At 53.0% G+C, this 12,927-nt stretch overlaps 1 long non-coding RNA gene and 1 other non-coding gene across 5 annotated transcripts; one reads left to right on the top strand and one right to left on the bottom strand.

The window, feature by feature from the left end:
- Positions 1-933: 933 nt before the first annotated feature.
- On the top strand, positions 934-6,348 carry LOC120888075 (uncharacterized). 4 transcript variants are annotated; one of them, XR_013431054.1, is made up of 3 exons: positions 934-1,043; positions 1,261-5,312; positions 5,758-6,348. It is a non-coding gene; the product is annotated as an uncharacterized LOC120888075 (long non-coding RNA). The 4 variants fall into 4 exon arrangements; XR_013431053.1 differs by having other exon boundaries at positions 1,017-1,076; XR_013431052.1 differs by lacking the exon at positions 934-1,043 and having other exon boundaries at positions 1,133-2,005; positions 4,090-5,312.
- Positions 6,349-8,180: 1,832 nt separating this feature from the next.
- LOC144371137 (small nucleolar RNA SNORA42/SNORA80 family) lies at positions 8,181-8,317 on the bottom strand. The gene has a single exon (XR_013431245.1). It is a non-coding gene; the product is annotated as a small nucleolar RNA SNORA42/SNORA80 family (small nucleolar RNA).
- Positions 8,318-12,927: the final 4,610 nt, after the last annotated feature.

The raw sequence follows: 12,927 nt of genomic DNA on the forward strand, positions 1-12,927 counted from the left end.
GAAGGAAGTCACAAGACCAACGTGCCTAGGTCGACAAGATCCCTCCGCCAGCTCCATGGCCAGGACACTCCGTTTGTGCAGAAGGCCCTTGTCTTGGAGAGCAGTCACCACGGGCTTTGTTTTGTCATGTCACAAATTCCCGAGCTTGCAGGGTGCTTCCTGGAAAGCACCAAGAGCAGACCCGGTGGCTTATGGTGACATGGAGGCTGAGAGGCCTCTTCTCCCAGGAGGAGTCTGGGGCAGCGGCTCACTCTCACGCACACTCGGGCCGTCACTGTCACAGACGCTGCTGAGGAGAGTGAGACAGACGGCCAGGCAGTACCCTGGGCACCTTGCAGTAGGACCCAGTCCTCTTACCTGCAGTTACTATCCCCCGTCAGGTGAGGAAACCTGGCCTGGAGAGGGGAGGTCACTGGCTCGGGGGACACAGCTTATAAACAGGGGAAAGCAGCCGGGTTCCCACCCAAACCCCTGGCTCCAGAATCTCCATCCCTGAGCACCGCACTTGACCCCGAGGAAGCAGAGTGTCCTGGAGCAGCGGGGGACAGCCTCTCCCTGTAGAGAGCGGGGCACAGGGCAGGTCTGCAGTGACACTGGGGGGCTGTTGGGAAGGGGGACGGGGAGCCCCCCGACTCCTCTCCTGCCCTCCTCTCTGCTTCTCCCTGCCTCCCGCCGGCGCAGCGGGCGCTTGCCTAACAACAGAAAAAATTCAGTGATTGCTCCTCTCCCCCCTCTGAGGCCCTCTTCACCCCCCCTTTCCTTGACCTTCACTCTCCACCTCTCGCTCTTCGATTCACGTAATAAAATGACTTTTGCAATGTCAGCCATAAATAGATGATGAGAAGAAAATCTTTTGTTTAAACAGAAATTCTAATTTTCCGAGAGAGGTGGTGAATAAACACTCTGGAATTCATTAGAGATCAGCAAATCTTGTTTGCTTAAAATCTTGCTTCAGTTTCCTACATAAGCAAAAATAGCAGCTACAGCGTCCTTGCCTCCAGCTTCCCTGTGTCAGAGAATCGGAGCCAAGAGCTCCTGACCAGGTGGGCAGAGCGCGGAGCTGCAGGAGCTGCAGAGTGAGCCAAGGCTGCCTGGGCGCCCAGGGGGAGGGTGGGAGGAGGGGCCGGGACTGACTTCGCAGTGAGAAACCCGACTCACAGGGGGGCCGTGAGCAAGGTCAACCACCACCGCGAGGGCAGGAGGGAGCTCCAGCTGGTATCTTGGGTGAGGAGAAGAGAAGGGCCCTGACCTCTTTCCTAGAACGCACCAGGCCCTGGGAGAGAGCGCGGCAGAGGGCGCCAGCAGGGACTTGTTCCCAAAACACAGAACCCCGATCTTAGGAGAAAAGCACCAAATCCCAGTAGAGGAGCATTCTACAAAATCCCCAACCAGCGTTCCTCAAAACCGTCCAGGCTGTCAAAGACAGGGGAGTCCGGGACCCCTGGCAGAGGCTGTGAGGAAGTCCAGGTGGGGGGAACCTGTCGGGGCTCCCCGTGCTCAGAGGCAGGACGCTGGAAGGTGCCTGGAGCTGAGGGCTGGCGGGATGTCAGAGGGAAGGGTGGTGGCCGCAGCACCAGGGCCTGGCCCTTCTAGGAGCTGGGAGGGGATCCCAGGAGAGGGGGCCGGGCAGAAGCAGAGCCTGCAGGGGCCTGGGGAGGAGGAGCTTCCAGGTGACTGGTTCCCCCACCCTGGGCCTCACACATAGCCAGTGTCCTGAGTTTCACAGGGTCTGACCCCCAACCCACTCCCAACACATGGGCCTCATCCTGGGTGAGTAGCATGAGGGGGCGGCCCTTCCAGTCTTCACGTCTAGATTCAACAATCCGGGGACCATCTTCAGGAATGAGAGAACTGTTTCTAGAAGCTTCCTGGCAGTATTCCTCCTCATGGCCCTTTGGTCAGAGGGGATGGTGAGTTTCTCCGCCAGTCGCTGCACCGAGAGGCGGCCCCCACTGCCTAGACTCACCAGCGTTGCCTGGACCTGCTCTCCTGGGTTGGAGAGGAGGTAAGCTTCCCCAGCGCGTGGGTGGACCTGGGAAGGGTTGCTGGGTGGGCGCCACGCACCGCCAGTCGGAGTGGGTCCCTGGAGCCAATGGGCCCTGCAGGGTCCAGGGAAGAAACTGTCTAGGCTCCTGGCGTTGGCAGTACCTCAAGAGAACTAGAGGGGCTGAGGTTTATTTGAAAGACGGAAGGAATCACTAGGATCTTCTGGTGGAGGCGAGAGCTTGGTGGAAGAAGTCAGTTCTTCATACAAGTGAGACGTTACCTGACGGTTTTCCTAAATTCAGTTTCCAAGTCACCACACCCGAGGCACAGAAGCACTATGCCCTTAGGAGCCTGCGCCCTCAGAGAGGAGCCGGCACCCCTATCACGAGCATAACAGGAAATCCAATAAGAGTCAGCACCTAATTTACCAGGGATGTTTCCTGTCCCCGCAACGGCTTCAACAAATGCTCCAGTCCTAAGCACTTAGAATCAATTTGGCCCAATTTGGAGTAATTTTTAAAGGGGAAAAAAAGCAAACATTGTGTTCAATCAATTCCATGTTTAATATAATTATGCCACTTAAGACTTCGATATGATTAGATTTAAAATATGAATGTCTAGGTAGAAAGTAAAACATAATGGCTTTTATTAAACCGGCTCCAGTCAAAAGCCTCGTTCAGGTTTCCCATGGTTTCTGTCCGTGTTTCCTGCTGACTTATTCTTCTCACAAACAACTTCTGAAACACTCAAGCCCACCTTCCTCAACGTGGATGTGACCGTCCTGTCGTGTGCAGAACATGATCACGTTGGCTCTGCTCAGAAGGCGAGCCCGTGCCAATTTGTATTATTACCTGGAAAGGAATCCTGTAATGAATAAGCCCCAGACAAATCACGGCTCCCTGTTCATCCGGGCGCTCGCGCTGTCAGCAGCCTTGTAAGTACTCTGAAATTGCTCTGAGCTGTTACTTTGATGTCCTCTGCAGCCCACGTTTTGCTATAAACCTTATACTTCATTTGGAGGCAATATAACTCAATTTATCCACAAACTTTTAAAGAAAAGTGAGCCATTTCCCAATGCAAATTACTTCTGGAATGTGAGATGCTATCTCATAAATGCGGCCACTCTAAAATTGATAAGGACTGCGCTGGAAATTAGGACACTGTGAATTCAAAGTAACTCGACATGGTAGATGGGGGGTGGCTGTGTTGTCGGTTGTGTCTTCCTTGGGCCCTTCAGAGAGCTGTTGCAAATTTTAATGATTGATAATATCTCCTATGGGCGAGGTGTGGGCGCTGTCATAATATGCCAGCAGTATGCATATCGGTTCAGCCTCGTTGGGAGGCACCATGGCAACAGGGATTAGCCTGACCAGGATGCACCTACTAGCATTTGTCAGCACAACTTCACTTGTGGATACTAGACTGGAGACAGCCTCTTGCAAAGAGCCAACAACAGGTGCTCCTCATAGCACCGGCTGCAAGAGGAGCCCTTACCAACAACCTGGGATCCATCAAGGTTAGCATAAACGGTAATGTGCGTAAGCTCAAAACGACCAGCCAGGGCTACCAGTCTTTTAGACCCTTGAGAGAAGGAATGTCGACAGAGATGACTCGAGTCTGAGTCACCCTGGGTGACGCACCCTCAGTTTCTGTGTGTGGTCAGGGAGGTGTTTGAAGAGGATCTGTGCTATGGGATTGTTACAGTTAAAGCTTTGTCCCAGGGTTTCATAAACTGACTCACGTATAATCGAATCAAGCCTTTATTGAAGCACACCGGTGGCGGCTGACCAGAACATAGAGCTGTTCCCCTGATCAGCCCAGAACAGTTGCAAGGGCACTCCTTATGAGCCTGAAAACGGCAAAAGGGATGTTCAGGGGGTCCAGCCAATGCAAGCCAGCCAGGTTACAGAAGCGGGACGGTGCGGTCAAGCGGAGGGAAGCCTAACCAATCACAGTTAGCCCAGTCACCCCAGTTACAGAAACAGAGCCCGTTACCCTAGTTACAGAAACAGAGCCCCATGAGGTAGTTCATGTTCTTACAGGTTTCTATGGCAAAAGGAAGAGAACATCTTGCTCCAGTCATGACTCTTCTACTTGGCACAGTTCTTTTACAGGATGAAGTCATAAAACAAATGGAGTCACATTTGTTCCTACGATCACCGGATCACAGGTGCATGGCCGAACACACGGGGACGCACTGATGGAGACACTGTGGCTTCCCATGTGACACTGGCCTTTTTAATTTCATTCCTGGAGTTATGAACTACAAAGCTCATTTTCCAAAGCGGTGAGTGATTGTCGCAGGACAGGTGAAGGCCTGAGGAACGTCCCTCTGCTCTCCCTTCGTAGTGACAGTGACGATTCTAGAGAAGATTCCACCTCTCAGCGCCTTGACACGGGGACGCTGCCCTTGCCCATCCCTGGCTGTCTTTTATCCCTTTTTTCACAGTACAGGGGCGGGAACCCAGGGCCTCGCACGTGCCAGGCAAGTGCTGTCCCCCTGAGCTCCCCACCAGCGCTTTGTCCTTTGTCCTTGAGACGAGATGGAGCATCCCTTCCATGGAGAGGCCTCCCACATCTGTGTCAGAGCCAAAGTCACCCTGACCTCTGCCCTGTTGGCACGGTGTGCTCATCCTTCTCTGCCACCTAGAGCCAGCATGTGGCTTGTGAGATTAAGCAGGCAGCGCTCCTGGCCCGCGGGGAATAATGGGTGGAGTTTTGTTGGTTTTTCTTTTCCCTCTGTCTCAGGTTTTCAGTGCCTGTCTCTCCTACGCCCAGAGTTATTTAGCCTCTTTGTGCATCTGTTACTCCATATTAAAAACAGGGCTCCTGCCGTGGGTGAGGTTGTTGAGCAACCCTTGTGCTCGTGAGGCACGTGGAACTGCCTGGCACGTGGCACCATGCAGCGCAGCGAGCCCAACTGTCACCCAGCTGCTGTTGCCAGATCCCGTGCCACATGAGGCAGGCGCGGCCCCACATTCCTCTTGTCCTGGTGTGCAGGTCCGTTTGTAGCAGGACCTTGTCACCCCTCCCTCCCACACAAGGACCCTCCTCCCTTCCCTTGAATCTGGGCTGGCCTCACACTTGACCAATGAGATGGCCCTGAAGTGACACCAGGTGGTCTCTGAGACTCCAGAGTTCTCCTGGTTTCCACTTTAATCTTTTGGAATCCCGCCCTCTGAGGAAGCCAGTCTCACCTAAGCCACCGGAGGAGGATAGGGCACCCCACCAGCACCCCCTTCAGCCACATGTTCAAGTGAGGCCACCTCAAGACTCCTGCCCAGGTGGCCCTCCCCCTGAATGGAGCCACTGATGAGCCAGCCCAGGTGAGACCAGCAGAAGAAAATCAGGAGCAGTTAAATATCACTGTCATCTCAAACTAAGTTGAAACACCAGACCTTGGGCGGTCGGGTTACCCAGCACAGACGGACGCATTTACCACCCTGCCCTCCGGGGTTCAGGGCCAGCATTAGTAGGTGCTCAGTGAACATGTGTTGGGTGGCTGGAGGGCCCAGAGCAGGCAGGTGAGGAAGGAGGCTGTTGGGAGATTGATTCCACAGAGTCCAGGATCAGGTCTTGACCACCAGGAGCTCTTTTTAATTGCTGATTTCATAGACCGTGAGCTTAGGAAGGGAAATGAGACCAGGCGGACTCATCCGGTCACATCGGGACAGCTTGTATCTTTTCTGTAGATAGTAAAAGAACATCCAAATTTCAGATCCAGCTCCCCTGACTCCTTTAGAAAGGAAAACGTCCATTAATACATTTCAGGAAACTGCGCTCAACGGGTTATCTTCCTTAAGAGTCAGGTCGACCGTTCTGCTTCCCTCGGCCGCAGATAAAGAACGCCAGCTGACGCTGACTTGAATTCTACGGGAAGCTGGAGTTCATCTTTATCGTGTACAACAGAAATCTTAATTTTCCACTTCTGTTAAGCTCTTCTCATTCCTGAGGCAAAACCAGAAGGCGAAAAATCTTCAAAGCTGTTGAACTGTTCACGTCTTCTCGGATTCTAGCTTTAAGATGGAGCTGAGAAGACAGGACAGATTAATTAATCCGAGTGTCGCAAGTGTAATTATTTAATTGGCTTTACTCCCCAGATTTTCAATGTAGCAAATTCAGCTGATAGTTAAAATTTGAGGGTTCACGTGACACAAACATTTGTTAATCAATTGGCATAAACCCAAACTTAAATATATATATATATATTTCCTTAGATTGGTAGGAAGGAAAAAATAAATGGGCCGATTTTTATAGAAAAAAATCTAATAGGTACCATCCAGAGTTTAAGAAAAGTTAATGGCTTCAGCCTTAATGACTTTTATCATCATTTTTCTTAATTAAAAAAAATTTTTAGTTGAAGGTGGACACAATACCTTTATTTTATTTATTTTTATGTGGTGCTGAGGACTGAACCCAGTGCTCTATCACTGGGCCACAACTCCAGCCCCTTTTTTCTTAATTTTAAATGGATAGTGAACTTGTTTTCTCGTGTGTGTGTGTGTGTGTGTGTGTGTGTGTGTGTGTGTGTGTGTTCATGTCTCTGAGTGTGTTTGCTCAAAGGTCATTGCCTCAGTCTGGCTGGACACAAATAACCGGGAGGTCACGAGCCACTTGTAGGTTCAAACAGGAACGACTTTATTGCCCGAAACCAACGGGAACTCAACGGGAACTCTGCGAGAACTCAAAAGTAGCGGGCACCCCAAGTAGCAGGAGCCGCCTTATTGCCGGACAGCAGAGGTTCACATACACAACTGAATACACAGCTTGCTTCAATTTAGCATCATCCAGTTACAGCCGTCAGTCATTATCTTAATGGTTATACACAGCTTAACTTAACCATCATCATCTAAATGGCCCGCTGGCGCACTTCTCAACCACTCCTTCTGGCAAAGTGCCAGGCGCCATCTTGACTTGGTTGTGGCTCTCAACAGGTCGTCACTTTTTTAAGTTAAACTTGTTAAACCAAAACTTGAGTCAAGGGGTCTGGGCCACAAAGGGCTCGCGAAGTCTTTACAGAAAGCAGCCAGGAGCGGGCCAGGTCCTGGGACAGGTGCCTTCCCGCAGCCAGGCTGGAGGTCAGTTAGAACCCTCTCTCCCTCTCCCTTTCTCCCCCTCTCCCTTTCTCCCCCTCTCCCCCTCTCCCTCTCTCCCTCTCTCTCTCTCTCTCTCTCTCTCTCTCTCCCTCTCTCTCTCTCTCCCTCTCTCTCTCCCTCTCTCTCTCTCTGTCTCTCTCTCTCCCTCCTTCCCCCCTCCCTCTCCTTCTCTCCCCCCTCTCCCTCTCTCTCTCCCTCCCTCTCTCCCTCCCTCCTCCCCCCTCCCTCTCCCTCTCTCTCTCTCTCCCTCTCCCTCCTTCTCTCCCTCTCCCCCTCTCCCTCTCCCTCTCCCTCCCTCTCTCCCCCTCTCCCTCTCCCTCTCTCTCTCTCTCTCCCTCTCCCCCTCACTCCCCCTCTCTCCCTCTCTCTCCCTCTCTCCCTCTCTTTCTCTCTCTCCCTCTCTCCCTCTCTCCCTCCCTCTCCCTCTCCCTCTCTCTCCCTCTCCTTCTCTCCCCCCCTCTCCCTCTCTCTCTCCCTCCCTCTCTCCCTCCCTCCACGCCCCTCCCTCTCCCTCTCCCTCTCTCTCCCTCTCCTTCTCTCTCCCTCTCCCCCTCACTCCCCCTCTCTCCCTCTCTCCCTCTCCCTCTCTCTCCCTCCTTCCCCCTCTCTCTCCCCCTTCCTGGGGGAAGGAAGCCATGAGCTGTTTAGGTGAGCCTCTGAGGATTGGAGTAAGGGAGGGACCCACTGGCAGGCAGCCTGGGAAGGGGGTCCTCTGTCCCGAGGGAGGACTCCGGAGCTCCTGGGTTAGCAGGGGTGCCAGCAGACAGATGGTGTCCTGGGCTGAGGTGGGATCAGGAATCCAAAATGGTCTCTCACTCTTTGAGCAGCTGCTAAGTGTTCCCCTCCCTCCATCCTCCAGCTCCTACAATTAAACTGACTCCTCAGAATTTCTCTCTTATCAAACTTCAGATTCAGTTACTGTCAGGTCTAGTAAAATCAAGAGCTTTTGCATTAAAAATATCATATAGGGTCAATCTCCCTACTTTCCACAAAGTATATTATCGTTTTATCCACATAGTAGAGACCAAATATTGATAATAATTATTTCTAGCAAGGAGGAGATTGAGAGTCTTTCTTTTAATGATTCCGTTTTTTTTCCACTGTGAAACCCTCTTCAGTGCCAGCAGCTTACAGGCAGAGGCCAGGCCATGGTTCGGGGGCACAGTTTGCTCTGGCATGGGACACTATGAGAGAACCAGGGGCACGGGCCTGCCATAAATCCAAACCGTAAATCCATTTTTAAATGCCATGTATCATTTAATAAATACTATAGTCATTATTTAAAAACTAAATCGCTAAAATATTTTTCCCATTTATCTCCAAGTTTGACCACTGTTTCAAACCTTCTGGCTTTAAAAGCATTCAGCTAAGATAATGGTTTTGGAAACTCCAGCACATGCATGTAGATGACCCTGAGATGAAATTCCCTGGGGTGGGCGGGGGTAAAGAATGAGATAAGAGGTGGAGGAACAGCCTGGGGCAGGTCTGCTTTATCAGAAGATAAAGAGGCTGGGGGGGGGGGTGGCGGGCAGGGGCAGGTAAGCAGGGAGGTGGCCGAGCAGGACAGATCCATGGGATTGCCCACCTCAATACTTTCTGAATGGTACATATTTCTATTTCTTTAAACCACAAGTTGGAAATTTCGACACAGGATGTGCTTGCCTGTGGATCAGCACAGAGACCCACCTTTTCAGTACTCGCGTCAAGCACAGTGTCATGGGGAGGAACAAAAGATGGCCTCCTTTGCTCTTCTAGGTTCTTTGGCTGAGCTACAAATTAAATTGACATAAGGCAAATTAACAGAAGGAGGAAAAATACATTTCTATTACATCCGTACACACAGAGCCCCACAAAACAAAACGTGAGTCTTCAAGAAGAGTCGGGTGATTGGCACTTACACAGCATCTGGGGCTAACGGAAGCACCGGGAGCTTGGAGCTTCTGCAGGGTGGTGGGGATGCTGGTTACGGGAAAGGCAGGGTGTTGCCAGAATGAACTCTGGCTGCTCACTGCTCAAAGCCAATATTTGGGAGAGGAAGCAGGTTTACGCCGGCATCCTGAGAGGACAGAGGGGCCATCAACCCCAGAGCTGCACCTGGAGGGATTCCAGCCTTACAGTGAGGGAAGGAGGAGCAGGCCAGGGGCTGCAGGGGAGCAGGGTCCTGGTCACCAGGGCTGTGTCCCCTTTTGTCTCCAGAGCATCTCCATGGAGCTCCCGCTGCTGGGGGGGAGGGGGATGTGCTCCTGTGGTTCCTTTTAGACAGACGGTGCCTTTCTGGAAGTGGAGCCTCGGGCAATCCAGATGCTCTGTGTGAGCTGGTGTCCTGAGCTAGACTGAGGATGGTGTTACCAAGGCAACCAGATGTTCTGGGGTCTGCAAATGTGAAGGATGGTTCTGCAGTTAGCATCTCAATCACTTAGGTGGGGCTTCTCTGTGGATCTCTCCTGCCAGGGAAGGAAAGGAGGGGCACAAACCTTGCAAAAATATTAGGGAGGGGTGGAAGGGGGGGTGAGAAGTAACTGCCCGGGAAGTCTCCAGAGCAGCGTCCCCCTGTCACAGGGGAGCAGATGCCAGGTCAGGGTGGGGAGCTCAGTGCTCACCTGCACACTGTCTTTGGCCTTTTTGAGTTTTATACCTTGTGCACATTTTGCTTTTTCATAAATAAGCGTGTTTTAAGTGCAAGTGAACAGGACTCGGAAACAAAGCCGTTTGGAGTGAAGACACACAGCGTTACTTCTTCCCCACACGCAGCTCTCCGGCCTGCTCGCTGCAACCCGTGTTCCCCCGAGTGGAGCGGTCACTGCCTGGCGTTGTCTGGGGCCTGGGGCAACCTCTGGGAAGAAGACAGAGTCCCTGCCGGGTGGCCCTGCACTCTGGCAGTGCAGGAGGACAATCAGTGGACAGTCAATATGTGGCTGTAGGTGATACCAAGAAGGACAGGCAGAGAGGGGAGACCCGGAAGTTTGGGAGGGATGCGGGGAGGGCACCCAAGAAAGTCCTAACAAGAGCGTGGCATTTGAGACCTCCAAGAAGAAGGGGAGCCAGGCTTAGAGCTACCTGGGGGAGGGGAACGGCCTAGGAACAGCCAGGGCCTCACCTGAGACCACCGGCTGAGCCAGAGCCAACTGGGGACCTGTGCCTGGTTCTTCATACCCCACAGGACGGATTTTGTGGGTTTATTAGAAAAGGAAAGAAAGAACACTCAAATAACCCTCTACTTTTATGGAGGGTCCCAGGGAAGTTTCCAGAGAGTCCCACCCAGCTCCACCTCCTGATCTTTGACTGACAGCAGGATTGCGTCAGACTTTCAAGTCCCAGCTGCACCGGGTCTTGCCCCAGGGAGGAGAGATTTTACTTACAATGACTTGCTGAATATCCAAAGGCCACTCAGGTCACCTTGGCCCAATGGGATGGTTCTGATTAAAACTTGTTCTTATAGATTTTTATGCTTAGGGGACTTTGCATCTAATTTTCCTGTCTCCCTGGAATCTGGTCTGTGTCAAGGTCACAAGTCTGTCCTTCAGGATAATGCAGTTCTTATCAGCAGGGGAAGGTCTTTGGGTTTGCAGTTTCCTGCCAATAACAGGTTGTTTGCTGAGGAACTGTAACATATCCCATTGGCCCCAGCCAGGCAAGGCCCCAGAGCACTCAGGTAAATTGCTTTTAAAAGAAAGTATGTGGGGCATCAGCACAGTGGGCCCAGGCAACAGAATGATCCCTTCAACCTCCTGTTAACCTCACGTCTGCCTGCTACCTTTCTAGTGCAAAGGTCCTGGAGCAGCAGGGGGTTGGTGATCTGGTGATAAATGAGCAAGAGGGAAAGTGGAGGGACAAGGAGCCAAAGAGGGGGTGTGGGGCCCCCAGAGTGGGATTTCATACACCACTCCAAGGACAGCGTGAGGCTGGCTGATGCCTTGGTGCAGCACCCAGCACAGAAAGAGGCTCCTGCTGTTGGCTTTTAATCTCAGACGCAGTGTGTCATTGTGTTGGGGGAAACTCCCTGTAACCACGGCTTTTCTGCTTTTATGAAAAGGGGGCGTAGGATCATTTTTTTTTCATTTTCTGCTTCAATTATTAATGTTTTAAAGTATTTTCTCTCATTTGGTGATAAATCACCTTCAGAACAAAGCCCTTTGGTCTTGGTGACTCTCCTCTAATGAGCTGTTTTATGCCGGTTGGTGAAATTTCATCAGCGACATCTGCATCTATCATTGCAAGTACTATCGATCGGCAAATATTTTTCAGAAATAGGATTTTTCATGGTTCTAGAATATTCTATTATAAGAAGCTACCATAATCATTTAGCCAGGTTTCCGGAATGGAATAGTAGATGAGGGTTTGCTTTAACGGTCTCCTTCCCTCCCACACAAATGGGATCAAAAAGATAAAGAGTAGGATAGAGACATACGGAGGGATTTCGAGTTTCGGTGCCTGACAGCTCACCTCCCACTTTCTAGAGCATCCATCTGGTTTCCCCTGGAGACCAGGGGAGTCTCATCGCGCGCACTGACCTGTGGTCTTGCAGGTGAAGCAGCTCATGCCCGGCCATGGGTCCCCAGTGTGTGGCCTCCCTTTTCTGTTGGCCACCCCCTCTCTGTCCGCCACGCCCCCGTGGTCTGGGCTTTCCAGGAGCTGCAGGGGTGGAGCTCCCCGACAGACAGCAGAGACCTCTTCCCGGGTCCAGGCAGTGCCCACAGCATGGCCCTCTGGGCACTGGGACCCTGCTGACCCTGACCGTGTACGGTGGCTGTTGGGGTGAAGTTGGGATCCGTCACAAGACACCCTTCTGTGGACCTTGGAGACCCCTGGCCACCTCAGCAGTCCTCTCCTGCCCGGTGGCCTCCTCTGAGGCTGTCACGTCCACCCTCTGCCCTTCTGTCCCACGCAGCCCACACCCAGCCTCTGCTTTGGAGTCGCCCCACCCCTCACTACCTGGACGGAAAGAGGAGCCTGGGAGAGCCGAGGGCCAGTGCAGCGGGTGACCCGTGGCCCTGCCCGGAGGCCCAAGGCTGCTACTGCAGTGGGCTCCTGGGCCTCTGCTTCCGGGTGGGTTTGGCCAGTGGGCAGCACCTGCTGAGGTCAAAGGGCAGGAGGTCAGCAGTGGGACTCTCCTCCTCCCCTGCGTGGCCCCCAACAAGCCCGGCTCCTGCAGCACCCGTCCACCCAGCTGCCCCCTGTGCTCGCAGGCCCAAGACGGGGGACCCTCGGGCCCTGGCCAGCCGGGCCTCCCACGTCCCCTGCTGGCTTCAGGTTCCGGGTGGAGTGGGCCCTGTCTCCTGCCAGGAGCCTGCTGGGCCTCGCGACTGCCTGTCCTGGCCTCAGCGCCCTCCACCCTGCGGCGGCCAGGCCATCAGGACCCCCAGGACCCAGGCACAGCCTCCGCCCTCACGCCTCCTGGTGGCCCCGGGAGGGTCCACGCATCGAGCTTCCTTCCTGCTTCCTGTGTGTCTCCTGTTGTCCCCACAGACTGTGGGAGTCATCGTGGGGGCCTTCCCCAGGGAACAGGTGGCCTACACAGTGTCTGTGCAACTTAGAAAGAAATGTCCCTTCTGCAGGAGGCTGTACTTCTCTCACAGGAATCTGCGATAATATACTTACTGTCTTGTAGCTAGAAAACTGTCAGATAAATCCAAAAATCAACAGAGACTGTGCTGTGAACGCCAGGCGCCTCCTTCATGGGATCCTTGTGCAGTGCACAGCCTGAACTCCTGGGCCCTGCCTTCCTGGCTTGTGTGTGTCTGCAATACACACGTCCTTCCCAGCTCTCTGCTCATGCCAAAGCGCTGAGCATTATCGAGGCTACCTTGGGAGGGACTCTAGGGTCAAACGGTCAAAGCCAATGTCT

Source organism: Ictidomys tridecemlineatus, chromosome 15 (genome assembly GCF_052094955.1).
Source record: "Ictidomys tridecemlineatus isolate mIctTri1 chromosome 15, mIctTri1.hap1, whole genome shotgun sequence".
Taxonomy (NCBI): domain Eukaryota; kingdom Metazoa; phylum Chordata; class Mammalia; order Rodentia; family Sciuridae; genus Ictidomys; species Ictidomys tridecemlineatus.